This window comes from Tiliqua scincoides, chromosome 1, assembly GCF_035046505.1.
Source record: "Tiliqua scincoides isolate rTilSci1 chromosome 1, rTilSci1.hap2, whole genome shotgun sequence".
Classification (NCBI taxonomy): Eukaryota; Metazoa; Chordata; class Lepidosauria; order Squamata; family Scincidae; genus Tiliqua; species Tiliqua scincoides.
In genome coordinates this window covers 166,556,126-166,582,499 of record NC_089821.1, presented here as the reverse complement: position 1 = coordinate 166,582,499, position 26,374 = coordinate 166,556,126, and the positions used below count along the sequence as shown (strand labels likewise).

At 43.7% G+C, this 26,374-nt stretch overlaps 1 protein-coding gene across 1 annotated transcript in view; it reads left to right on the top strand.

Moving 5' to 3' along the window:
• The window catches only part of ERICH1 (glutamate rich 1), an 87,008-nt gene that overhangs the window by 46,543 nt on the left and 14,091 nt on the right, over positions 1 to 26,374 (top strand). The window lies entirely within an intron of this gene.

The following is a 26,374-nucleotide window of genomic DNA, read 5'->3' as shown; positions in this document are numbered from 1 at the left end:
AAAGGCATTCTACTCAGAAGCATTTGCTTTAATATTGCCAATTTCAGGTCTTCCTGCTCCCATACAAACCTGCCTGGCCCTAAAAGTCATGGCTGCGGCCAGGCCGTGTTCTCTGCCACCATTGACAGAAATTTGATTTGCACCTATCAAAGATGGAGTCTTTTCAATGGTGGCATCTCAGCTGTGGAGTTCTCTCCCTAGAGAGGTCCGGATGACTCCCTCTCTGTCCATTTGTAAGTGGTTGCTGAAGTTTTTCTCTACGAAAGGCATTTAATACTGTACAGAATTGATTTGTTTTGGTATTTACATCTGTTCTGTTGTACTGTTTTGCTCTTTGTGAATGTGTGCTAAATAGTGCTTTGTGTGTTCATTGTACAGTAAGTAGCTTTTTAAAAAATGACAAGTAGCATATAAATAAGTGTTCCAGAGATTTTTGAAAAGCAGGACCTATATGTGTCAGGGCTGACCAGGACAATTTTATTTATCTTCATGTTTTCTCATTTCTAAAGCGTTTGGTATACAAGCTTTTAAGGTAGAGAAAACTCAAAAGATTAGGTGGTTATTTTAGTAAACATGCGGTTTCGCTTTTTGATTGAACTTTCCTTGTTTGATTTTGTTTCTGCAAAGGGATTGTCCACTTTTGTTACAATAGCCTTATTAATGGCGACATGAGGTGAGGGAAAAAGAGAAAGAAATGTTTCTGAAAGTCAGCTCCTCCTCTGCAGCAAGCAAAGGAAACGAGCAGCCTTCCTCGTCTTTGTGATGCTGCTGCCAAGGCGGAGGTTTCTAAATGGGTAGTTATATTTCCCTCATCCACAAGATGGTGCTCATCTTCAATGTTGTTCAGACAGAGGGCAGTGATGAAGACTTGGGCTGAGAAGCGTACAGCCCTTTGCTGCTCTGCTGTTTCTCTTAAATCTGGCAGGTAGTGGCCTACTGTCAGCCCCAATTTTAAACTTTCTTGTACTGCTAAGAGATGATCTTCTCCTGGGTGACCCAAATTGGACTTGGCGGACTGTGAAACGTACCAATCTAGGTTGACAACCCTGCATCTGCCAGTTGTCTGCGATGTGTGGTTTAATGGTACCGGGGGAACATCAAGATATGGAAGTTTCTTACTGGTTATAGCAGTACTCCCTCATACTTAAACAAGCTGGTCTTCAGCATTCTTAAGAGCAGGTTAAGGAATGATGGTTTTAAGGGTATTCATTCTGTTGCACATATTGAAAAATTATGCTTAGCGTTTGCACAGTGTGTTCAAGTGTTAAGGGCAAGCACATCCCGTGCTTTATCATAGTATCCTTGCACCAACGACATAAGGCAGTGGTTCTTGAACTGGGGCACCTTGATGCCACAGCCTGAGAACCCTGGCCTCTGCCCACTTAAGTGGTGGGGGAAGGGGGAAGGCAGTGGTGCAGTCTCCAGGATCGCGTCGCTGAAGAGAGGTGAAGGGAGCTGTTATTACTTACTGAGGGCTGCTGCACCATCCAGGACTTGTGGGGAGCCCCATGCAGCTCTCCACAGAGCTTCCCGAGTGTTAGAATGTTGAAAAAATGCGATCGGAAGCCACTTCCAGTTTCGCGATCACAACCAGGAAGTGACTTCCAATAACTTATTTTCAATATTCTAAGCCCTGGGGAGCCTGCAGAGGTCTGCACAGGGCTCCCCGCAACTCCTGAAGCTTGCACCAGCCCTCTGTAAGTAAGAACAGCCCTTTCATCCTCTTTAGCGACACAATCCTGTGGATCGCGTTGCTGCCTTTGCCCCCTCCCCCACAAAGATTTATCTCAGGAGGTTTACTCCCAAAAAGTTTGAGAACCACTGCTGTAAGGTAAGTAAGGTAGCATTTGTCATATGCAGCTGGAGAGCGGAGGTGGAGAAGTGGCTTGCCTAAGGTCGTCTAGTGAGAATTCATATCAGAGACAAGATTCAAACCAAGGGCATCCCAATTTTTTGCTCAGTCTTTTTGCCTCTATGCCAGGGGTGCTCAAACTTTCAACTTTAGGGATGCTGGACCTTTAACAAGTGTATAGAAGAGAGAATTTCAGCAGGTGCAACTTGTCATCCCACAGATGACAAGCTGCACCTGCTGAAATTATCTCTCCTACACAATTTTAAAGGTCCAGGATCCCTAAAGTTGAAAGTTTGAGCACCCCTGCTCTATGCTATACCAGCTCAGTGAAATGTATTTAATTTCAGTTAAATATTTTCTAAATATTTCAGTTACCTATTCATGGCAATAATTTGCATCCTACTTTCCTACAATAACTGTTCTCAAGGCAACTCATGACATATAACAAAAAAAAAAAGAAAATTACAAATATCAAAACTATATAATTAAAATAGCAGCAGCTTAAAGATACAGATTACAGTTTTAGAGCCTTTACAATTATTGCATAAGCATGAGTGCCTGTGTATTGAGGCTGACACTGTTGGTGTTTTTGTTCTTGTTTTTTTTTTCTATGTTGTTCCATAGCTTGAATGAATGTTATTCATTCTAAAATCCACAGAATTTGTCCCACCAGTATAAAATTTGGGACAGAGAAATTGGTGCCATATTCGTTCTGACCACATTTCAGAAAAATTGAGTTGCAGTGACTAAATTATTTTATTTATTTGGTACTTTTCCTGCGAAGAAGCGCCTATACCAAGTTTGTGACCATAAATTTGCCCTCTCAATATACCTTTCCTTTTTATTTTTGCCTGTATAGATTAGATTCTAAATTCCCAATTTTAAGTTCCTATTAAAATTTGAGCAGCAACTTGCAGTGCAGATCATCTGACATTTCTTGAAGTCAGACTCTGCCAGCCGGGAAGTAGGGGGGCAGAATGGGGCTCTTAGAGTAGGTCTCTGTTGCTGCTGTGGACTTGGATGTGCTGGAGAAGCAAGCTGGTCTCCTTCTCTGCTTCCCAAGGTGAGACTTCTATTTGAATTGTGAAGCAGCACCTGCAAAATCAGTTTGAATTTGAAAGGGCTGCAGGTGACTAAAAAACCCATTCTTGCTTTGGTCAGTTGGGGTGTAAGACGTATGAGGAGCAGCCCAGAAAAGGATGGTGTTGGCTTCATTTTCACACCTGAGAATTTAAGTTTATAATGTTTATAACTCACTGGTTAAAGCAAAGACAACTCCACCCAGAGTGGAAGTTAAGCCATGAAGTTAAGTGGAAGTTAACTTGCATGCTATATAAGTAATAACTGGTTTGTTGCTACCAGTTGTGGTTACATGAATGAGAGGAAAAGCATGAGAGGAAAGCATGGGTGCATATACAGAAAATTTACATGGGAACAATATGCAAGATAACGTGTCTCAGCTTCTTATGTAGTGCACAACTTAAGCCATGTCTTAAGTTCCCATAAAGCACAAGTGAATTTGTAACAACCTTCATGTTATCTAAAACTTCTTTTTTATTACTTTAGAAAGACAGGATATAAACTATTGTAATAAATAAATACTTCCACATAGAAAAGATAACTGTAGTGCAATTAGCCTTCCTTTTTATGAAACTAGTTCATGAAATATGTCCATGGGCATTTACAGAACAGTCCGTATTTGCCTTTTCTTGGTTGAATTTTTTGTTTGTTTCATATTGTAATGCATCAGTTAAGTGTTCCAGCTTTTCTTTGTGTTTTACTGGCATTAAACACATTAAAGCAATTAAAACAAGTACCCATTAGACCGGGGATAGTCAGCCTTTCAACTTTAGGGCTCCTGGACCTTTAACAATTGTATAGAGGAGAGAATTTCAGCAGGTGCAGCTTATCATCTGTGAGATGACAAGCAGCACCTGCTGAAATTCTGTCTTCTACCCAGTTATTAAAGGTCCAGGAGCCCTAACGTTGAAAGGTTGGCCACCCCTGTGTTAGACCACTGTTTCTTAAACTGTGGCAACCCACTAGGTGGGTTGTAAGCCAATTTCAGGTGTGTCCCAATTTCAGTATTTTATTTTAGTATATTAGACGATGCCACCATGGTAAGTGACTGCATTTGGGGAGATCTGTACTTTTAACAGGCTACAATGTATGTGGTTTAAACAATGAGTCACTGGGTCTTATTCTTGGGTAAGTATGGATAGGATTGCAGCCTAGGATTGTTAAAAAAATTTTCCTGCTTGATAATCTCATTTCTGACATCACTTCTGGTGGGTCCCAGCAGTTTGTCATTCTAAAAAGTGGGTCCTGGGCTAAAATGTTGAGAAACACTGAATTAGACTAGTAAGACTAGTAATTAGACTAGTAAGACATTTTTTCAGCCAATTCCGGAAATTGAAATTTCAGTTAAAAACTGAAAAACATGTATTATAGGATTAGAGCAGAACTCATTCCGGTTTTGGTTATGAAACGCCTTAATCTCATGCATGTCTATTTAGACATAAACCCTGTTGAATTATATGGGACTTGCAGGTGTGTATGGCAGTAGTTCTCGAACTTTTCTAGCCCGTGGCCCCCCTGATCCTTGTGGCCATTGGCCACGGCTCCCCATTACAACACCTCACCTCAGTTACCCCCAAAATGGGGATGAAGATGCTATAATTATACTCTAGAAACAAAAAAATGAGGTCAAATCTTCAGCAGAGCTGCTAGCACTCTGAGGCTGCAATCCTAACCACACTTACCTGAGAGTAAGCCCCATGGAACACAATAGGACTTACTTCTGTGTAGACCTGGTTAGGATTTTGCCCTGAGTTTGTTAGCAGCACACCTGGAAAGTGATGAAATCTGCTGGGGGAGGGGAAGACTTTTTGTGTGTGTATCTGCTAATTGCAAACTGAGACTCAGACTGGCTGCAATCCTAACCTCACTTTCCTGGGAGTAAGTCCCACTGAATACAATAGGACTTACTTCTGAGTAGACCTCTCTAGGATTGTGCCTTTTGTCTTATTATAGCAGCCAACATGGAAGTACCCCCCCCCCCCCAAAAGGAGGCAGGAGGAAAAAGGGATGGCTAAAAAGGAATAGGTATTTTTATTTTTTTTAATCAATTTTTGGAGACAAAGCTTGACTGATCAAGAACAGCTTTTTGTTTCTTTTTTGAAGGGGGAAGAAAAAGAGAAAGGTGAAGATCCTTGGTTAAGCTGACACAGATCCCAAGTCTATGTAGGTCTATTCAGAAGTAAGTCTCATTTGAGTCAATGAGGCTTACTCCCAGGAAAGTGTAGATAGGATTGCAGCCGCACAGAGCAAGATTACAACTCACCCCCAAAGTAGATGGGGGCCTGCTCACACACAGACACCCCAACATGAAGATGCCACCCCTGTTCCACTAGGTAAGATGGAGGAATGCAGGCAGTGGCATTTGGACCCCCACTCCACTAAGAAGAAGGCTGGGCTCCCTTCTTCCCAAGCGGAGGAAAGCACTGCACTGCTCTCTGTCTAGGTCAGGCTTGCCTCCCAGTTTGAAGCCTGCCAGGAGCGTGCGCTGTGCTGATGAGATGCAGCACCTCCGCAGCTGCCCAGCCAGCCTTCTCTCCCACCTCCCCCCACCATGTTTCACAGCCCTCCCCACCTCACACTGCCGCACCCACCTCGTTCACAGCCACAGAAAAGCAGCAAGTAGGGAGGCAGCATATGCAGCTGAGGTGAGCTGAGCAGCTATGGCCACCTCTCTCCCCAAGGTGCCTCAGGACGCCCCTGGAGGCTAGCCACGCCTCCCTAGGGAGCACAGATTGAATACCTCAGGTGTATGGGATTGCAGCCACAACATCCTCATCTGAATTCATTGTGTGTACTCCATATAAAAAGAGAAACAGTTCAAACACAGTTGCCCTTGTTCATTCAGAATTCTAATTCTTCTGACATTTTGCTTGAGTTTTTATGCATCTGTGAATAAACAGCATGTTGAAGCTTTCATCCTAATGTCATCTTGGGCTTTCCAAATGGAACTGGTGGGACTGGATGCAGAACTTCTCCTGTACCAGTTGTTTTGTTTTAAAAACAAATCACATAGGAAACTGCCTTATACTGAATCAGTGCACTGATCCATTAAGCTCAGTGCTTTCTGCACTGATTGGCAGTAGCTCCCTTGGGTTCCAGATAAGGGCTTTTCCGGCTTTCCTTGGGGAAATTTAAATTGGGACCTTCAGCATGCTAAGCACATGCTCCACCACTGAGCTATGAGCTCTCTCAAAAACTTGTAATGATGCAAGTGAATTGTGCTAAAGTTCCTTACTGAGTAGATCGTGCCTCTAGGTCAGGGGTTTCCATAGTTTTTAGCAGGAGGGCCACATCATCTCTGACACTGTGTCGGGGAGCCAGGGAAAGAAAGAATTAATTTACATTTAAAATTTGAATAAATTTACGTAAGTTTACATAAATGAATATATTAAAGATGAACTTATATGAATGAATGAAGGTCTTGCAATAACTCAGAGCCTATAAAAGGCCTTGCACAAAGCAAGGCTGGCCTTTCCTTTGCTGCCACTGCTGCATCATAGACATGAAACAGCAAGCAGCGGAGGGAGCCCTCATCCCACAGCTCACGCAAAAAGGTCAAACAGTTGCCTTCGCGCTGAGAGCAGTTGTGTCGGGCCAGTGTGGGCTGCAACAAATCTCTGGAGGGCCAGAGGCTCACTGGAGACTGTGGGCTCCCTGAGAGCCGCATTGAGAGGCCTTGAGTGCCGCATGTTGCCCCAGGGCCAGGGTTTGGGCACCCCTGCTCTAGGTACTTCCTGCCACCCTTGGGTCACTTTTAAAAACACAGCCATGTATTTTCTTAATACCAGTAAATTCCTACTGTCACCAAGAGTATGAGTTTGAGCAACTCTACATGCCTTTCTCCCAGTCTAAGATCTGCCTGTTAGCTGTTGGGCGGAGGATGACGCCCCAAGCTCTGATGGACTGGTTTAAAAATAATAGACCCTCCCCCCCCCCCAACCAAATCAAGTGGATTGACTTAGACCAGTGACCAAAAAATGTGAGCAAATCTCAGCAGGCATTCAGGGAGTTTGGTCAAGGCTTTTGCTCGCCTTGGCAAACTCAGAGAAGCTGACACTTCCACTACACATTCTAGGTAAAGGTTGCCTTTTGGTACAGTCGGCAGGACACTGGCATCATGGTAAAGGTGACAGACTGACACATCAGGCAGCATCTAACACCCAGGTGGAGTTTTCATTGAAGAGAAAGATGCCTGTTCATTTTAATTGCAACTCTCACTATGTAATGTGTATAAGAGTTTGCCCATATGAAAACCCTTTGGTGTAGATCAGGGGTGCCCAAACCCCGGCCTGGGGCCACTTGCGGCCCTCGAGGCTTTCCAATGCGGCTCCAAGGGAGCCCTCAGTCTCCAATGAGCCTCTGGCCCTCCGGAGATTTAGTGGAACACACACTGGCCCAACACAACTGCTCTCAGCGTGAGGGCGACTGTTTGACCTCTCGCATGAGCTGTGGGATGAGGGCTCCCTCCACTGCTTGCTGTTCCATGTCTGTGATGCAGCAGAGGCAGCAAAGGAAAGGCCAGCCTTGTTTTGTGCAAGGCCTTTTATAGGCCTTGAGCTTTTGCAAGACCATCATTCATTCATATAAGTTCATCTTTAATATATTCATTTATGTAAACTTATGCAAATTTATTCAGATTTTAAATGTAAATTAATTCTCCCCCCCCCCGGCTCCCCGATACAGTGTCAGAGAGATGATGTGGCCCTCCAGCCAAAAACTTTGGACACCCCTGGTGTAGATTTGTCGCTGCACATTTTACAAAAAAACTGTGATTCACCCTTGCTCATTCAGTGAATCCACGAATGACCTAGGAAGTGAAACCATTTTTGTTCATTCGGTTTATTACGAGCTGGACTACATTACATTAGGTTTCTGTATGGAACACATCAACAGGCCAGTTAAGTCCATCTTACCATAAACCCGCTGTGATACTTAGGTTGGTTTTTTTAATGGTGCCTTGGCATCAAGGCCATAATGCATCCCCATCCAATATTTCTTTTTACTTACAGCCATGCATGCATACAGAGCTCTGCCATGCATGCGTACAGAGTTCCCTGTGTTCAGGGGCTTCCCTCTTTGCTTCCACTGTGTGTGCAGTTCTTTGCACAGCCAGAGCTGCCCCCTCCATTGAAATGACTGGGAAGCTGCTAACATTAGGCTGCTAAGTACATTCTGGAGATTGGTTCTGGTAAGTAGTTTTGAAAAATGCTGCATAGAAGCAATAAATGGAATACAGGGAAATGTTAGCGGGTAGTCCTAGGCAGAATAGGTGGCCACAAAATAGATGGAAGTCAATGAAAACCCTAGAGCAATGGTTCCCAAAGTTCTACTCGGACTTTGGGAACCCTGTATGTATTTGTGGGGGAGGGAAAGGGGAGGACAGCAACATGATCGAGATAGTCCTGCTACTACCAGGGAGGGAGAAGGTTTTCCTACTTGCCTGGCTATCACTATGGCTCTCTGGAGGGTCCAGGAATCCTGTGACCCCATCTGCAAACTTCCTGGCAGCTCCAAACTGCTTTGAAAAAGAAAAAAAAAACACTTCCTGTTTTTGTTGCTAAACCAGGGACATGGATTCTTTTTTTCATAGAAGTTTAAAGCTGCAAGGAGGGCTGTAGAGGGGTTCGGCAGGCTCCCCAGACCCTCCGGAGAGCCTTAGAGACCCCCAGGTAAGTTGCAAAACCCCTTCCCTCTCCAGCAGCAGCAGGATCATCCCAATCATGTTGCTGCCAACCTTTGGGCCATTCCCCTTAAAGGGCAATGGCATTAAATATTTGTCTGTTATATGTAGAAATAGTTTCGTATTGGCTGGCAGCCTTTTATTTCAAATCTCTTTTGGCCCTTGCTTCTATGCAAGATGCCAGCAATGAACTCTGCATTTCTTAAGCACCGCATGAATAAATTCAGTCTCGATAACAGGTGCCAGTCACATCCGAGGAGTGATAAGGGTGCAGCAGAGACTCAAGGCAGAGGAGTGTGAGGGCCCATGCTCTGGAGACTTTCAGATTAATAGCATGGCAGATAGCACAGTATATCAGTAATGTGGTTTGTAACCCTAGCACCACTCAGAACATGTGCAGCTTCACTGAAAATTAAGTTTGAGATGCCTTGCTCAAGGTGTAATGAAGCCCTGACATATCTTCCCCTCTGGTGTTTCTTCCCATGAGAGGAAGGTGCTGATGTCGTCTCAAGCACAAGAGTTTGAGGGCTTTTTTTTTCCACTCCAGTGCTTAAGTGGCAACCTTGAAAAGGTGCAAAATTGTCTTTCAGGAGCTTCCAAATACTTCACTGTGGATTATAAAGTCAAGTTTATAAAGCAGCCAGAAGTAGCTTTAGCTGAGAAGAATTTGTGTGGAAGGTGCAATGGGTGCCATATTTGCAAATTCACCTTAGAAGATAAAAGCTCTAATAATGAGGATTGGAAAATGGCCAGACCAAGTACGTGAGGGCTCTTGAACGAGAGGAAAGAATTCATAAGTCAATTGCACACTGCAGCACCTGTTTTCTGTTTGATTTTTCTGCAGCAGACCACATTTTAAAGACTTCAGGTCTAGAAAAACCCTTAATTTAATAAAAACAGACCAGGTGTGGGTTATACCCAGAAATCTTAACAGAGAAAAGAGGAGGATGTCAGAATGTTTTTGCACTATGGAATATTAAGTGTTGCTATAAGGTCAAGCAAGAGCATACATCCTAAAAGAAAGAATGACTCTGTTTATAATAACACACCTATGTTGTGAGACTGTTTTCCTATTGTTAAGCCATTTCTGCCCAATGTTGCATATATAGAACAGGGACAAAATGCGTACATCTGTGGGCCGAGCAGAATGTATGCAATATATACGTAGTTTTCTATATAATTTAGACGTTTTGTACTTTGTAATCTGGAAGTAATATAGACGTAAATGTTTTAGGTAATTTAATATATGGGGGGGGCAGAAAAAAGCGGTGTCACTTTGTCTAGGATGTTCTAGGATATATAGTTTTAAATTCTAATTGGTTTTGCCTTCTGTTTTCCAATTTGTAAATACGCCTTGCACCACAGGAGCATGTTTTTCATGAAATACCAACAGTTGAAGCTTTATTGCATAGAAATAATGGGCTTTGGCAATCTTGTGGCTGGCTAGTGTGACTCTCCAACCCACCACTGTAATCTGAAAGGATTGATGGGTGTAACTCCATGAAGAAACTCTCCAGCCTGCTGCCTTCACACATTAAGATCATCATCATTCAATTATGTGGATTCAAAGCTGTCCCTGACCTTTTCCTTCTTTTTATTTTTAAGACTAAAAAATAGTCAGTCTAAAAATAAATCGGAATTTCACTTTTTCTCCCTTCCTCCTCGCTCATCCCCAAACATCCTGCTGTCCATTTTCTGCTCATTTCTCTGACAACATCAGTTTCACTAAGTGCATGTTGGACAGTACATGGTGACAAAATCTGATTTGGCTCAAGATGCTCCTTGCCAAATCGTATAAAGGATTCCCAGAGTATCTGCATTTGCACAGATGCGTTTAAGACAAGCGCATTGCTACAACACTAATGTTCTTCCAGGACTGCAGATAGCTTACTTTGTTCTCCCTTTGGGAAGAGGAAATATCATTTTATAGGCCGATCAGAGTTGGGAAAATGTGAGTTTAAGGCTGTAAAGTTTAAGGCTGTATTATGCATACTTTCCTGGGAGTAAACCCCATTGAACACAGTGGGACGTACTTCTAAGTGACAGGCATAACATTGTGCTGTAAAGGTAGTAGCTCATCACAGGATCCACTCCAGTTTTGTGCTTCACCACCTGGGATGAAAATTCTGATTTCTCTCTCCCCCCTCTCCTGTTTTTCAGTTGCTTTGAACCTTCCCAGCAACCCAGCAGATGTTTCTGTGGTGGTTCAACATCCTGAAGGCATCCTGAAGGAATGTCTATTTGATGACATCATTCACATTTGCCATATTGTGTTCTTGTTTTGTGCTTGACCATCTTCTTCTTCCATTGACTGGTAAACAAGGCTCTTTAGTGTGTTCATTAAACCACGAAACCCACCTGATTTCCTCTTTTATTCAGTCTCCACCTGAAGAGCTGTGTCCAGTTCTGGGCATTGTAGTGTAAGAGGGACATTTATCAAACAGTAGTGGGTCTAGAGGAAGATGACTAGGGTACTGAGGAAGCTGGAGACCATGTCCTTTGAGGACATGTTGAAGGAATTTGGAGAAGAAATGGTTAAGAGGTAACAAATAACTGCAAATATCTGAAGGGCTGTCATGAGGAAGGTAGAGAGGATATGTTATCAGTTGCTCCAGAGGATATAACAAATGAGTTTAAATTATAACAAGGGAGATTTTGATTAAATGTTAGGAAAAATTTCCTGTCAGTTATAACTGTTCAGCAGTGAAACAATCTGCCTTGGAAGGGGAGCTGAGAGCTGTTTTCCATTTAGAGAGGAACCCTGTCTTAAGTAAAAAGATAGCTAGAAAATTCACTTAACTAAGGTCACCACATTTCTGTAGTCCGTTGCAGCCTTAAGCTTCTCAGTATCGAAAAAAGCCAAATCACAGCTGCTTTAGGGCACCTATGTTTTCTTCTTGGGGGGAGGAGCTCATCCTTTTTAGCCAGTGTTAAGCAGATGGTGACACTAAGATTCAGCTGGGGTTTGAGTAATGTTTGATTTGTCCTTTTCTGTCTTAAACTTACTTCATAGTTAATGGTCAGGCTGTAAGTGAGACCTGGAATTGTGGATTTGCTGCTCCCCTTTTCTTTGTAATCAGGGTGGTTACAGTCCTACCAAGATTCAGTACTCTGTAATTTGGTTTATTTGGCTACGAACTGTAGAGATTCAGCTAAGAATCCTTGAGATTGCAAGGAATAAAAGAACTCCAACTAAGAACTGAGGTCTGACACTTAAGCTTAGAATTGGTTCCCTTAAGTACCTGGTCCACCAGTGCACTTGAAGAGACTCCAGTCTCCCTGCCAGCACTCTGGCAGAATGCAACTCCACATGTTGCTGGAATGCATTTTGCAACTGCCATGATGTTTGTTCCACCAGCAGTGCAGCCCAATAGGATTCATCTGTTAGACTGCAATCCTATGCATACGTTCTTGGGACTAAGTCCAATGACCTTAACGGGACTTACTTCTGAGTAGACATACCCAGGATTGTGCTGTTAAAAGTTCAGTGAATAAATGTTCTCAGCAAAATTTCTTTGCAGATATGTGTATCCTGTATGAACTCCGTGCCAAGAAGTTGGAGAGAAAATGCATGGGGATTTATAAGAACAGTGATATGAAGTCCTCTAGCTCAGTTGTAGGGTACTTGCTTTGCATGCAGAAGGTCTCAAGTTTAATCCCTGCATTTCCAGTAGAGTGCAGAAAGATTTCCTGCTAGGAAGCCGCTCCCAATCGGCAGTAACAATGCTGATCTAGAAGTGCCAAAAGTCTGATTTAGTGTAAGGCAAATTCATATTTTCTTAACATCCTCAATAAATATTATTGTCACTTCATATGAACTTTAATTTTTCTTTCCATTGATTACTTTATTTTTGTTGGAATTAAAATAAACTTCCACTGAGAACATTAAAACATGACCTGGAAGTCTGTGTATGATATCTTTGTGCAGCTTAGCTTGTGCGTACAGATTGTCTACATTATTGCAACCCCTTCAGAAAGGCTGTTGTCCCTAATGCTGACACAGCCATCATTATTATAAAATAAAGGTAAATATTTTTGCATGTTCTTTGTGAGGAAATGGTGTAAATACTTCGGCAAACCTGTTTTGCCAAGTATTAAATGAAGTACACTCATAGGCAAGGAACCGTGAGTAGTAATAGGCAAAGTGGTGGGGCAGGATAGGTAATCTTTTATTCCAAAAATGTTACCTGAGATTGGTTATCACAGGATTGTAATAGGCCAATCATTGTGATCTCAGTGGTAGATTTTTGAGCATACAGGTGGGCTTGTGTTATCCATGAATTCAGGACCAGCGGATTCCAGTATCCGCAGGTCCCCAAACCCACAAGTCAGAACACACCTGGAGGTGAGGAGAGCTGAGCTGTTTCCTCCCCAGCCCTCTGAAGGCCTTTTAAGACCTTACAGAGTCATTTCTGGTTTTTACAAAAAACCTCCTTTTACAAAAAAAACCTTACAAAAAAACCAAAAAAGGCCTTTACAAAGGCCTCTGAGAGGCCTTAGAAGGTGTTCTGAGGGCTGTAAGGCCATGCGTAGCCTCCCCAGCCCTCAGAACACCTTCTGGAAGTGAGGAGAGCACAGCTGCCCTTGCCTCTGGAGGATTACAGAGCCTCAAACCTTATCCACGAGGAGTTTGCATATCCGCATAGTCCTGGAAGAGAACCCCACAGATAATGAATGCTGACACAGTTTGTTGGTGTGTGTATTTTCCCCATTGCTAAAGAATGCTTCTTCTAAGTGGTAATGTCATTAAACATATAGTGAGACCTTTGTGATTTCTGTTAAACAGCCAATTGTTGGGCACATTCAGACCACAGTTCTATCAGTAGTTCAATATCACCTGTACTACCCATTTTAATGGATGCTCAGAAAGGTGCAAAAAAGTGTACTGTGGTGTCCTGAGCAACACAGTTGGAATGTTGTGCTTCAGTTTTGGAATGGCAGGCTGAGGGCAGAGACAGTAATTGCAAAAGATGCTGTTTTGGGCAGCAGTTCCAATTCTCTATGTGTCGTTCTTCCACACAGTGTGATGTCATCCAAGGATGAAGAGTGCTGATAGGGAAACTCATAGTGTGATGCTTGCCATGTGGTTTTTATGTTGTGAGCAAGATGGTGATTACTTTCCACAGAGATGACTGTTTTCAGCAGTAGCTTGTGTCTGCCTTAATGTCTTCAAGTTTTCCATTTTGGGGCCAGAACTGTATTTCTGTTAATTTTTTGAAAGTCGTCTCCAGTACTGGTTGTACCTAGAGCGGGATTTTCACCAGATCTATATGTGCCAAAAGCATGGGAAAGTGCATACATAACCCCTTTTGTGTTCCAGTGTGGCTTACTGTTCAAGGTAGCAAAAGGCAATAGTGCTCAGTCAGCATTCTTCTGTGCTCATGGTTCCTTGATCTGGGTACATGTAATGAAGCTTCTCACCCGTTACAGAAGTGAGCAAAGCATTAATGATTTACAGCAGTGGAAGATCTGACCATTAAACAAAGCGTACCATGCAGGATGGCATTTTATAATGCCGCTCACCAAGGATTTCTGTTTCTTCTAAGAAGTTTGTCTTTCAGCAGCCCAATCCCTTTTAAACAACATATTAAGGACACCAAATATTGGATGTTAATGAAGCACCAGGCCTACAGTGTAAAAATACACCTTCAAGTGATAAAAGTATATCTGTGCTTGGCAGCTGTAATTCTGGTGTAAATTATTATGGCAAGACTCTCCTTGTGGAAGGAGTAAACACGCACAAAAATGATTTCATCTTACCGTGTATTCATATATCTTGATTCTGTGCTCTTTTGAAAGATAGATATGCCAGAAGATTGGTGTTTCTATATGTATCCTAGACAACTGCATTGTGTTGCAGCCAGCTTGCAGCATAACTTGTCCAAATATTACAAGCTTCACATGAGCACAACCAAAAAATGCTTTCATACAGCAGCGTTCCCAACTAGAACTTCTAACATTCCCTCCACTCCTACTTACCTTATGAATAAGTAAAATGTATTCTTTCATTTAAATTTCTTTCATTCATTCATTTATAAAACTGATTTTTTTCAACTCGCAAAAATGTGTAAAATATACTATGTGGCCCTCATACTGAAAAGTTTGGAGACCCCTGCCCTGGTTTGATCTGGCCCCTACAGCCATTTCATACACACACTTTTCCTGCATGGATTTATGTGTCTTTTCTAAATGTGTTTTTGTGTATCATTCAGAGCTCAGAGATGTTCGTATGGGGAGTTGTCCAATGTTATCTTCACCACAAGCTTTAAGGTGGAAAGACTTAGGGCCCAGTCCTATCCAACTTGTCAGCACTGGTGTAGCCATGCCAATGGGTTGTGTGTTGCATCTTGTGGTGGGAGGGTAGTTACGGAGGCCTCCACAAGGTAAGGGAACATAAGAACATAAGAACAGCCCCACTGGATCAGGCCATAGGCCCATCTAGTCCAGCTTCCTGTATCTCACAGCGGCCCACCAAATGCCCCAGGGAGCACACCAGATAACAAGAGACCTCGTCCTGGTGCTCTCCCCTACATCTGGCATTCTGACTTAACCCATTCCTAAAATCAGGAGGTTGCGCATACACATCATGGCTTGTACCCCATAATGGATTTTTCCTCCAGAAACTCGTCCAATCCCCTTTTAAAGGCGTCTAGGCTAGACGCCAGCACCACATCCTGTGGCAAGGAGTTCCACAGACCGACCACGCGCTGAGTAAAGAAATATTTTCTTTTGTCTGTCCTAACCCGCCCAACACTCAATTTTAGTGGATGTCCCCTGGTTCTGGTATTATGTGAGAGTGTAAAGAGCATCTCCCTATCCACTCTGTCCATCCCCTGCATAATTTTGTATGTCTCAATCATGTCCCCCCTCAAGCGTCTCTTTTCTAGGCTGAAGAGGCCCAAACGCCGTAGCCTTTCCTCATAAGGAAGGTGCCCCAGCCCCGTAATCAGCTTAGTCGCTCTCTTTTGCACCTTTTCCATTTCCACTATGTCTTTTTTGAGATGCGGCGACCAGAACTGGACACAATACTCCAGGTGTGGCCTTACCATCGATTTGTACAACGGCATTATAATATTAGCCGTTTTGTTCTCAATACCCTTCCTAATGATCCCAAGCATAGAATTGGCCTTCTTCACTGCCGCCGCACATTGGGTCGACACTTTCATCGACCTGTCCACCACCACCCCAAGATCTCTCTCCTGATCTGTCACAGACAGCTCAGAACCCATCAGCCTATATCTAAAGTTTTGATTTTTTGCCCCAATGTGCATGACTTTACACTTACTGACATTGAAGCGCATCTGCCATTTTGCTGCCCATTCTGCCAGTCTGGAGAGATCCTTCTGGAGCTCCTCACAATCACTTCTGGTCTTTACCACTCGGAAAAGTTTGGTGTCGTCTGCAAACTTAGCCACTTCACTGCTCAACCCTGTCTCCAGGTCATTTATGAAGAGGTTGAAAAGCACCGGTCCCAGGACAGATCCTTGGGGCACACCGCTTTTCACCTCTCTCCATTGTGAAAATTGCCCATTGACACCCACTCTCTGCTTCCTGGCCTCCAACCAGTTCTCAATCCAGGAGAGGACCTGTCCTCTAATTCCCTGACTGTGGAGTTTTTTCAGTAGCCTTTGGTGAGGGACCGTGTCAAACGCCTTCTGAAAGTCCAGATATATAATGTCCACGGGTTCTCCCGCATCCACATGCCTGTTGACCTTTTCAAAGAATTCTATAAGGTTTGTGAGGCAAGACTTACCCTTACAGAAGCCATGCTGACTCTCCCTCAGCAAGGCCTGTTCGTCTATGTGTTTTGAGATCCTATCTTTGATGAGGCATTCCACCATCTTACCCGGTATGGATGTTAGGCTGACCGGCCTATAGTTTCCCAGGTCCCCCCTCTTTCCCTTTTTAAAAATAGGCGTGACATTTGCTATCCTCCAATCTTCTGGTACCGTGGCTGTTTTGAGGGACAAGTTGCATACCTTAGTTAAGAGATCTGCAACTTCATTCTTCAATTCCTTAATAACCCTTGGGTGTATGCCATCAGGGCCCGGTGACTTATTGATCTTTAATTTATCAATGAGGTCTGAAACATCTTCTCTTTTAACCTCTATCTGACTTAACTCCTCGGTTAGGAGGGGCCGTTCGGGCAGCGGTATCTGCCCGAGGTCTTCTGCCGTGAAGACAGATGCAAAGAACTCATGTAATTTCTCTGCCATCTCTAAGCCTCCTTTTATCTCCCCTTTCCCTCCCTCACCATCCAGAGGGCCAACCGCTTCTCTGGCGGGTTTCCTGCTTCTAACATATTTGAAGAAGCTTTTATTATTCCCCTTAATGTTGCTGGCCATGCGTTCCTCATAGTCTCGCTTGGCCTCCCCTATCACCTTCTTACATTTCTTTTGCCACAGTTTATGTTCCTTTTTATTCTCTTCATTAGGGCAAGACTTCCATTTACGGAAGGAAGCTTCCTTGCCCTTCACAGCCTCTCTAACTTGGCTGGTTAGCCATGCGGGCACTCTCCTGGATTTAGTGGAACCCTTCTTTCTTTGCGGTATACACCTCTGCTGGGCCTCTATTACTGTTGTTTTAAGCAGCCTCCATGCACTCTGGAGAGACTGGACTCTTTTTACCCTCCCTTTCAACCTCCTTCTAACCAGCCTCCTCATTTGAGGGAAGTCCGCCCGTCGGAAGTCAAGGGTTTTTGTTTGACTTTGAGATTTGCCTGGTATTCTTCCCCCAACGTGCACGTCAAAACGGATCGCAGCATGATCACTGTTCCCCAATGGCTCAGTAACGTTTACATCTCTAACCAGGTCCTGCGTACCGCACAAAATTAAATCCAGAGTCACCTGTCCTCTGGTGGGCTCCTTGACTAGCTGATCTAAGCCACAGTCATTTAGCACGTCAAGAAATCCGGTTTCCTTATCGTGACCAGAACACAAATTGACCCAGTCAATATGAGGATAATTGAAGTCCCCCATGATTACAACCCTGTCCTTCCTTGTCACCTCCCTGATCTGTTTCCTCATTTCAAGGTCCCCATCCGATTTCTGGTCTGGAGGACGATAGCACGCCCCCGGTATTACATTGCTGCACAAGCCTGGTAATTTAACCCACAGAGATTCTACGGTGGAGTCGGACCCACCTTCAATCTCTACTTTGCTGGATTCTATCCCTTCCTTAACATAAAGGGCCACCCCACCTCCAACACGCCCCTGCCTGTCCCTCCTGTAGAGTTTATAGCCCGGGATTGCAGTATCCCACTGATTCTCCGCATTCCACCAGGTTTCCGTTATGCCCACTATGTCAATATTTTCCCTTGTCACCAGACATTCCAGTTCTCCCACCTTTGCTCGTAGACTTCGGGCATTCGCATAAAAGCATTTATACACGGAATGCCCCAGGATGGGCTGCTTATTCGCTCCTTTGTCCCCGCATCCTCTCATTGTGCCAAACCGTCTATCACATCCCATCACCCTACCTTTCCCAATTTCTTCTCCTACCCTGCCTTTGTCTTGTTGTTCTCTAACCTCCCCATCCTCATCCCATAGGGATGAGGAGTCCCGAACCGAATGCCCCTCGGCTCCTGTCGGCCTTCCCCCAGGGATCAGTTTAAAAGCTGCTCTGCCACCTTTTTAATGTTATGCGCCAGCAGTCTGGTTCCATTCTGGTTCAAATGGAGCCCATCCCTCTTGTACAGGCCCCGCTTGTCCCAAAACGTTCCCCAGTGCCTAACGAATCTAAACCCCTCCTCCCTACACCACCGTCTCATCCACGCATTGAGACCCCTGATCTCCGCCTGCCTAGCTGGCCCTGCGCGTGGAACAGGTAGCACTTCAGAGAACGCTACCTTTGAGGTCCTGGCTTTCAGCTTCCTGCCTAAAAGCCTAAATTTGGCCTCCAGGACCTCCCAGCTACACTTGCCCACGTCGTTGGTGCCGACATGCACCACAGCCGCTACCTCTCCCCCAGCACTGTCTACCAGCCTGTCTAGACGAGAAGTGATGTCCGCAACCTTCGCACCAGGCAGGCAAGTCACCATGCGGTCCTCACATCCGTCGCAAACCCCCCTCTCTATGTTTCTAATAATCGAATCCCCCACTACAAGAAGCCCCCGACCCCCCTCCCGCCGAGGAGTATCCCGAGTGCGCTTGGATACGGGCCCATCCCCTGGAGAAGGGATCCCCCCTAGGGGATTGTTTCCCTCCTCTGGGAACATTTGTTCCCTTGCCTCTGGGCTGCATTGTAGCTGCATTAGAGCTGGAAAATTGGATAGGATTGGGCCCTTAGAGAGACATGACTTAGTTCAAGGTCACCCAGTTAGCTTAATGATAGCAAAGATTTGAAAAGGAACTCTCTGTCTGTTTCACCCTGGTGGCTCCGTAGCCTCCAACATGTTGGCTTCAAAATAGGCTTACATAGACACTGTGATGGTCACTAAGTAAATGGGCATCTAAATAAAGACAACTCGTTACTTAACTGATCTCTGTAATAATCTGCCTCCCATCAGTCTATGTAGTGTCTGTTAAACAAAATTCCCAGTGAAGCTGTAAATCTTTAAATAATGCCATTGTTTTAAACGTGGTTTCTTATTGTCTTGGAGCTTTTGTGTCTAGCAGAAGGAGGCTTTAGGTTCTTTTTAAATAAAAGTTTGTGAAATAAATAATTTAAAGGAAGCACCTTGAAATGTAAATCTGAGACCAACCTCCCCCCACCCCCACGTGCAACTCTGTTCTTATGTCATTTGAAAGGCTTGTCTTTTTTTTTTAAGCCTTCAGTTTATGAATATAAATTGTTGCGATGAAACCAGCTGCCACTTTGAGTTGAAGGTAAAGACTAATCTTGTTAAATAAGGAGTCCCAATTTAGTCTCAATTAGTTCCTGCAGGTGTTAAACTGAAGAAGCTCTAAGCAGTCACAGCTAAGGACCCTTACAGCCATCTCGAGAGTGTGCTTCTTCCAAAGAAAAGAGCAACTTATCAGGGAGGTTATCTTTTGCCTCGTCTGCTGTATCTACACTGCCACCCAGTAGTGGAGATATAGCAGAGGTCTTGCTTTTCAACCTTCCCATACAAAGTACACATATAATAGCACATCCTATGGTATGAGCGTTTCACTCTACTATGAATGATCACATTTCTGTCAACCTTTGTCAGAGGAATTCAGGAATTAATCCCACTTATTCCACAACCCTGTTAGTTTATGACAGGGGTTCTTAATCTTTTTACAATTCCAGACCCCCAACAGATTACCCAATATGTCCACATACCTCCTTTGCCAGACTGTCAAAATCATCAACATCACCACTCCTATTACGTACCAGTATGACTTTTGGATTTCGATAGCTTAGTTTTCCTTTACATTGTTTCTCAACGTTTGTCCTCCACTGTACCACTTCACATGGTCCACCTATTTGAAGTATCTCCTAAGGTAACTGGCGATGACATCATTGCCAGTTCCTTCTGGGTTGGGAAGCCAGATGCAACACAACAAACACCAGTAAGAGACTCAGGGTGGATGGGAGGGCTTTTTTCTTGTGCAGAAAAGCAGGTTTTGGAGCAATGCCCTCCGAACCAAGCCTTCTACTGCTGTTTGTTGTATTGTGTTCCTGGTCTCACTGCTGGGCAGCAGATGTCCAGGGTTCCCACAAGTACCACCAGGCACTACCTTAAGTACCACTAGTGGGACCCACACCAGTGGTTGAGAAACACTGACGCATGGATAGCTAGGAACAAAACTCCTCAATCCATATTGATAATGGCGATAGTTAATAATCTAATCTAACAAAAAAATTTAATTATCCAAGCCCCCCCCCCCCATCCATTGGTTCCTGTAGCCCCAAGGGTTATGGATACCCTAAGTTAAGACTCCCTGGGCTAAGAAAATAACAAGTTGGGGAAATGTGCAGTGAGCCTGGGGAAAAATTACAACAGAAGTATTTTGAAAGTGTTTCCTTCTCAGAAATGTCATCTAATAAACATATTCAAAATTTTACATGATCCAAGAATGGGAGCACCCATAAAAACATTTTTTTTAAAACGGTGGCCATATGCATAAGCATAGAAGTCTACCTCCAGAAGTGAAGGTAGTCTGTCGACAAGGAGCAGGTGGGATGGGGGGAGGGGAAAAATGGGGGAATTTCTGGGCAGGGACAGGGGCGAGAGGGAGGTAGAAGGGGAGAGAAGGAGTTGATCTCAGTGTCATCAGAGTGCCCCTGATCCTAAGCCCCTTCCCTCTCCCTTACACTCTTTGGATTTGTGCCAGCAAAACAGCTGGTGCAACTCTGAGGAGACCCACTGGGGCAGTGGAGGCTTGCCCTGGGGTAAGGGAGCAAAACTTTCCTTACCTCCAGGATGCTTCCGAACAGTTCCCCCTGCATAGGAAAAGCCAATACATTGACTTCTTTTTTTAATAAGCACTGACACATTTTATGCCTTTTATTTGTGCTTTCTTTTGTATTCAGGCACAGTTGCTCACCACATGCCATGGCTTTAAAAAGCTAAATGAACAATCACCCCCAAATCTCCTGGTGCCACAGGTCCCTAAAGAACAAGTTTGAAAATCTGTAAAATTAGGCCTGGGCCACATGTTGCAATCTGCCACGCAGAGGCTGCTTTAGATCAGGGGTGTCCAAACTTTTTGGCAGGAGGGCCATATCATCTCTCTGACACTGTGTCAGGGGCCAGGAAAAAATTATTAATTTACATTTCAAATTTGAATACATTTACATAAATGAATATATTTGAGATGGAACTTATATGACTGAAATGAAGGTCTTGAACAAAGCAAGGCCGAACTTTCCTTCACTGCAGCTGCTGCATCACATACATGAAACAGCAAGCAGTGGAGGGAGCCTGTGGCTCGCAGCTCACGCAAGAGGTTGAACAGTTGCCCTCACGCTGAGAGCAGTTGCGCTGAGCCAGTACAGGCTCCAGCAAGTCTCCGGAAGGCCAGAGGCTCATTGGAGACTGAAGACTCCTTGCGGGCCGGATGGGGAGTCCTCGAGGGACGCAAGTGGCCCCTGGGCCAGGGTTTGGGCACCCCTGCTTTAGATGATTCCATCTGGTGCCTTTCCAATGGCTAGTTCATCCATGAAGCAGACAGTTTGGCTTGTGTCGAGCAGTGGGTTGTGGGGAGCAGCAGGTTGTGCTTCATGGATGAGGGCTTGGGGGACCCTTTACCTTGAGTCATCTGTAGACAATGGGAGGTCCACCATTTTTCATGCTTCCTGTTTCGTTTTGTTGAAACTGAGGAAGGAACTTAATGCAGCTGCAGCACAGAATTTGCACCCACAGCAGGTGGCTTGGGCTCAGACCATACCTGTGGCTACTGCAGCTTGGTGAACTACATGCAGTTGTCTCTGTGTCACTGTGAATGGCCCAAGACGAAGCCCCAAGCTACACTCTTGGGTACTGTGCAGAAAATTGTTCAATCCACGTAGTGAGAGGCTGTATGTATTTTCCATGCAATAAAAAGGTAGAGAAACCAAAACAATGGGATTAACATGCATGCCATTCCGACCCTGCTATTTCCGTATACTGTATTTTCCTAGTGCACTTTTTTCTTTACAGTGCTGATATTTCATAATCAGTCATTCTATTTGCATCTGCCTGTATCTTCCTGAAAACTAAACAATGGTTATTTCAAATGTTGTGCATGCGAAATGCTCCTTTTGAATGTAGGTACTCAGAGCAAATTATTTTGGCCTTTGCCTTGCTCCAGTGTTGAATTACAAATGTATTTTTATTCCACTTCCTTCATGGGAAGTGTCACAACTGCTTTGGAGTGAGTCATTGCCGGCTACAGAGGAACTTAAGGTCTGATGCTGGTATTAAAAGAGAGGAACTGTTTCAGATAATAAAACTTGAGGGGGGGGGGAGGCTAAAAAAATGAAATTGTAGTTCTCTGTAGCAGTCACTTGGAACTTGGCCAGCATCAGGGAAATCCAAGTGCATCAGGAGACAATGGTAGGGAGAGGGTGTTTATTTCTGGGTGAGGGAAAGCCCACCAGTTCTGTCCTGGGCATCTTTGCTAGGAAGTTTGGTCCTCAAGCCTTAGGTCCTCCTTTTTTTAATTTCCTGGTAGGCCTCCACTCCAGTGCTAGTGGGGAGGGCATTGTAAATCAGTGTGAAACAGTGGAGCCTAAATTGGAGTAATCTAATATCTTCAGAGATGTATTGTTTTACACAGTAAAATTAAATTTTAATCAAACTGAAAAATGTGTGAAGTTTGTTGTTTCTCTTCCTTGTCAATCATCCCAAAGGCACTGCAGGCATTTGCCTTGAGCACTAGAAAGCACAAACAGTTTCGTTTTTACTGAGCAATTGAAGAGAATTCTGTGTGCATAGACTTTTTTCCTTGTGGAAATATTTCTATAAGTGAAGAGTTAGGAGACCAGTGAAGACTTAGGAGACCAAGAGTTAAGGACTGTGCATACACTTGTTTGTGCAGTTGTTTGTACTTTGTCCTTAGAGGTCCTAGTGCAGGTGCCCTTGCCATTGGAGGTATTATGGACATCTACCAGGAGCAGGGCCTTCTTGCTGGTGGCACTTACATTGTGTTTGGCCACTGCACTGTGTTCCTTCAGGTACCAGGTCAAGATGTGGCTCTTTTATTATTATTTAGGTTTTTGGCATTTAGGGGTAACTAGGTAACACTCTTACCTTACTCCTTACTTAAGGAAACTGTGTTGTGGGTTATTTAAATCTGGCTGATGGGCTTTTTTCTTTTGCTGTCCTGGATAAATACTTAATTTTTAAATGTTTTATTATTTTTATTGATTTTTATAATTATATGTGTGTTTATTATTTGTTGTTGTGGTTGTAAGTTGATTAGAAAGGCAGGATATTTTGTAATATTTTGAAAACGGTTTTATTTTTCAGCAGATTTCATAGTTTAAAAAAAACAACGAAAGAGGCAGAAAGCAGTGCATTGTGTTTTTATTCCAAGTTCTCATTTTTTATTAATTTTAAACACTTTAAAAGTGTACTAGGTAGGTGATATAGGTAATATAGTGTCAACAGATGCAGCCACAATATTATTTCTAACTGGAAAAGTAATCTATTTTAATTTCTGGAAAATATCTTAAACACCAAAATGCAGTATTTTGTGTTTTTATTTATGTGTTTTAAGCACAACATATGGTGTTTTGTGTTATGTGCTTTTAACAAAAACAAACACCTCTAGTAATAGATAAATATAATAAAAAAGGGGCTACCTTACAGACTTGAGGCATGCCCATTACTGTGCTCGCAGGCCGACTCCTCAACCATTTTCGTTCTCCTTCCCTGGCTGGCCCTTGGTCTTACCTGTCTCGTAACTAAAAGCCAATGGGTGTATCTCAAATATCTGCCCAACTTCCTTTATTCTCTGCAGGGTTCAGGCAGCCCACAAGATAGTCCCACCTTGGACAGAAGTAGACCACAAATCACAGTTGAAGAATTGAGTGGTTGGATCAGTGTACTGGAAGTGCACATGGGCGTTCCATTAACACTAATGGCCAACATGCATGTGCAGAAGGGCTAGCCACGCAGCAGCAGCAGCAGGGAGAGGAGGGATTGAGATCTATGCCAATCCTCTTCTGGACCATATCATTTTTTTCTCCCCAAATGAAAATTGAAAACAGGTGCATAGTTTACCCCAGAGAGGCCGGGCTGGCAAAAACTTCATTTTCGTTTTTGTGCCACTAACATGGATGTGGTGTTTCTATTTGGGCAACTGTGCCAGATAAAGGACTTTTCCAAGTTACCTCTGTGTTGGGTCTGTAACGTTTAAATTAGCCTTGCAATTATGCTATGTGTATGTGATAAGGCGTCTTTGCTTAATGAAGTGAAAGTGTATAGTAAGAGCAATGTGGAAGAACCCCTGAGGTTGATATGAGATGGTATTTAGCTAGTCCATAAAAATAATTGCTATTAATTAATACCGGAAGTAGTTTAAGGCACGAATAAGGATATTAGCATGGAATCTGGCAGAGGTTCACAGGTTTTGACAGGCAGACTTGCTTTCTAAAGTAGCAAATTTGAGATCAGGTTAAGGGTCAGGGTTTGCTTGAGAGTTCAGAACTCTGGGAGCTAATCTTGGGTCCAAGCCAGATGAACTGAAAGTTGTATCGGGGGTTGTCTGCATGTTCTCAGCTCTAACAGAAGTATTAGGCAAAAAAGAAATTAAAGCATCACAGGGAAGGTTAATGATAATGCTTAAGGTAGCACCCAGGTCCTATCAGAGAAAGCAAATACAGTTTTTGTTGTTACTGAAGTACCAGGTGTGCACCACTTAATGGATATGTTCTCAGATCCCTGTTATGAGATTACGTCATTAAGTGAACATTCAGCCCAATCTAGTGCCTTTGTTGTGTAAACAGACACTCCCTTCCAGACCCTAGCTGGCTGCACAGGCTACCGGAGATAGATTGCCTCTTCTTTGTGTTAAGAGCCTCTTTGTTGTATAAACAGACACTCTGCTGCAGGCTATGGGAGACCCATTAAGACTGCCTCATTAAGAGCCTCTTTGTTGTGCTTTGAGCACCATCATGTATGCAGTCCATCGTTTAGCAGAAGGTCATTAAACGGAGCACGCCTGTATATTTTTATCAAGCAGAATTATTAAATGAGGAGTTACAAAAGCATGTAGTGTACACTGAAAAGATTAACAAAGGTTAAATGATACTGTAACCACCCTTGTCCATTACTGCTGTGTGATCATCTCCTTTTCTGCCTAGAAGTACAAATGGTTAGAGGGAGGGAGAACAGGGGAGTGTGAGAAACACCTTTTGGGTGACCTGGTTCTTAAGCACATTTTTGGTGCTGCTAGCTGTTTTATGTACCACCTCTTTAAGGGGCACACCTAAGAGGCCTCAGAATGATTCAGGCTATGTGAGAGAACTGGAGGAAATCATTTCAGTATTACAGTGGAGATTTGTGTGTGTGGTTGAGCCTGTATGATCTCCTCAGGGCCTGGACTACACTGAATGGCTAGTAATAAAAATAGGCCTCAGACCAGTGTTTCTCAAACTGTAGGTCAGGACCCACTAGGTGGGTCGTGAACCAATTTCAGGTGGGTCCCCATTCATTTCAGTATTTTATTTTTAATATATTAGACTTGATGCTACTATGGTATATGACTGCATTTGGGGAACTGTTACAGACCTGTACTTTGAACAGCTGACTCTGTATGCTTTTAACAATGATAGTCAATGAGACTTACTCCTGGGTAAGTGTGGGTAGGATTGCAACCTAAGGTTGTTAAAAAATTTTCCTGCTTAAGGATGTCACCTCTGGTCATGACATCACTTCCATTCATTCTAAAAAATTGGTCACAGTGCTAAAAGTGTGAGAACCACTGCCTCAGACAAGTTATATTTGTTCATTATCCAATCTAAGATTTGTGAGCCCTGAGCTTTTTGAATGAGTTGTAAGTAATAAATTGTATACTGCTGTTCTCACATAGCCAGTACTTGCCATGATTTTCTGTTCTCTTCATTAGTTTGCTGCTGTGAACCTATGAGCTTTCCTTCCTTCACTTAGGACAGAACTAGAGTAATGTGGGAGGGGGGCATTTCTAGGATAGAATTGGTAGGCAGTAGGTGGTGCAGTTAACCCTTCCTACATGTGCTCATTCTCACTTGCAAATGTCCTTTCCACACCTGCAATTTTTCCTCCAGCCTTGCCTATTTCTGTTCTAACAGCCTGGAAGGGGCAGGAGAAGCAGATTAAAACAGCTGGGAGGCGGACTCACAGCTGAGAGGAGAATGAAGTGGGCAAGGGT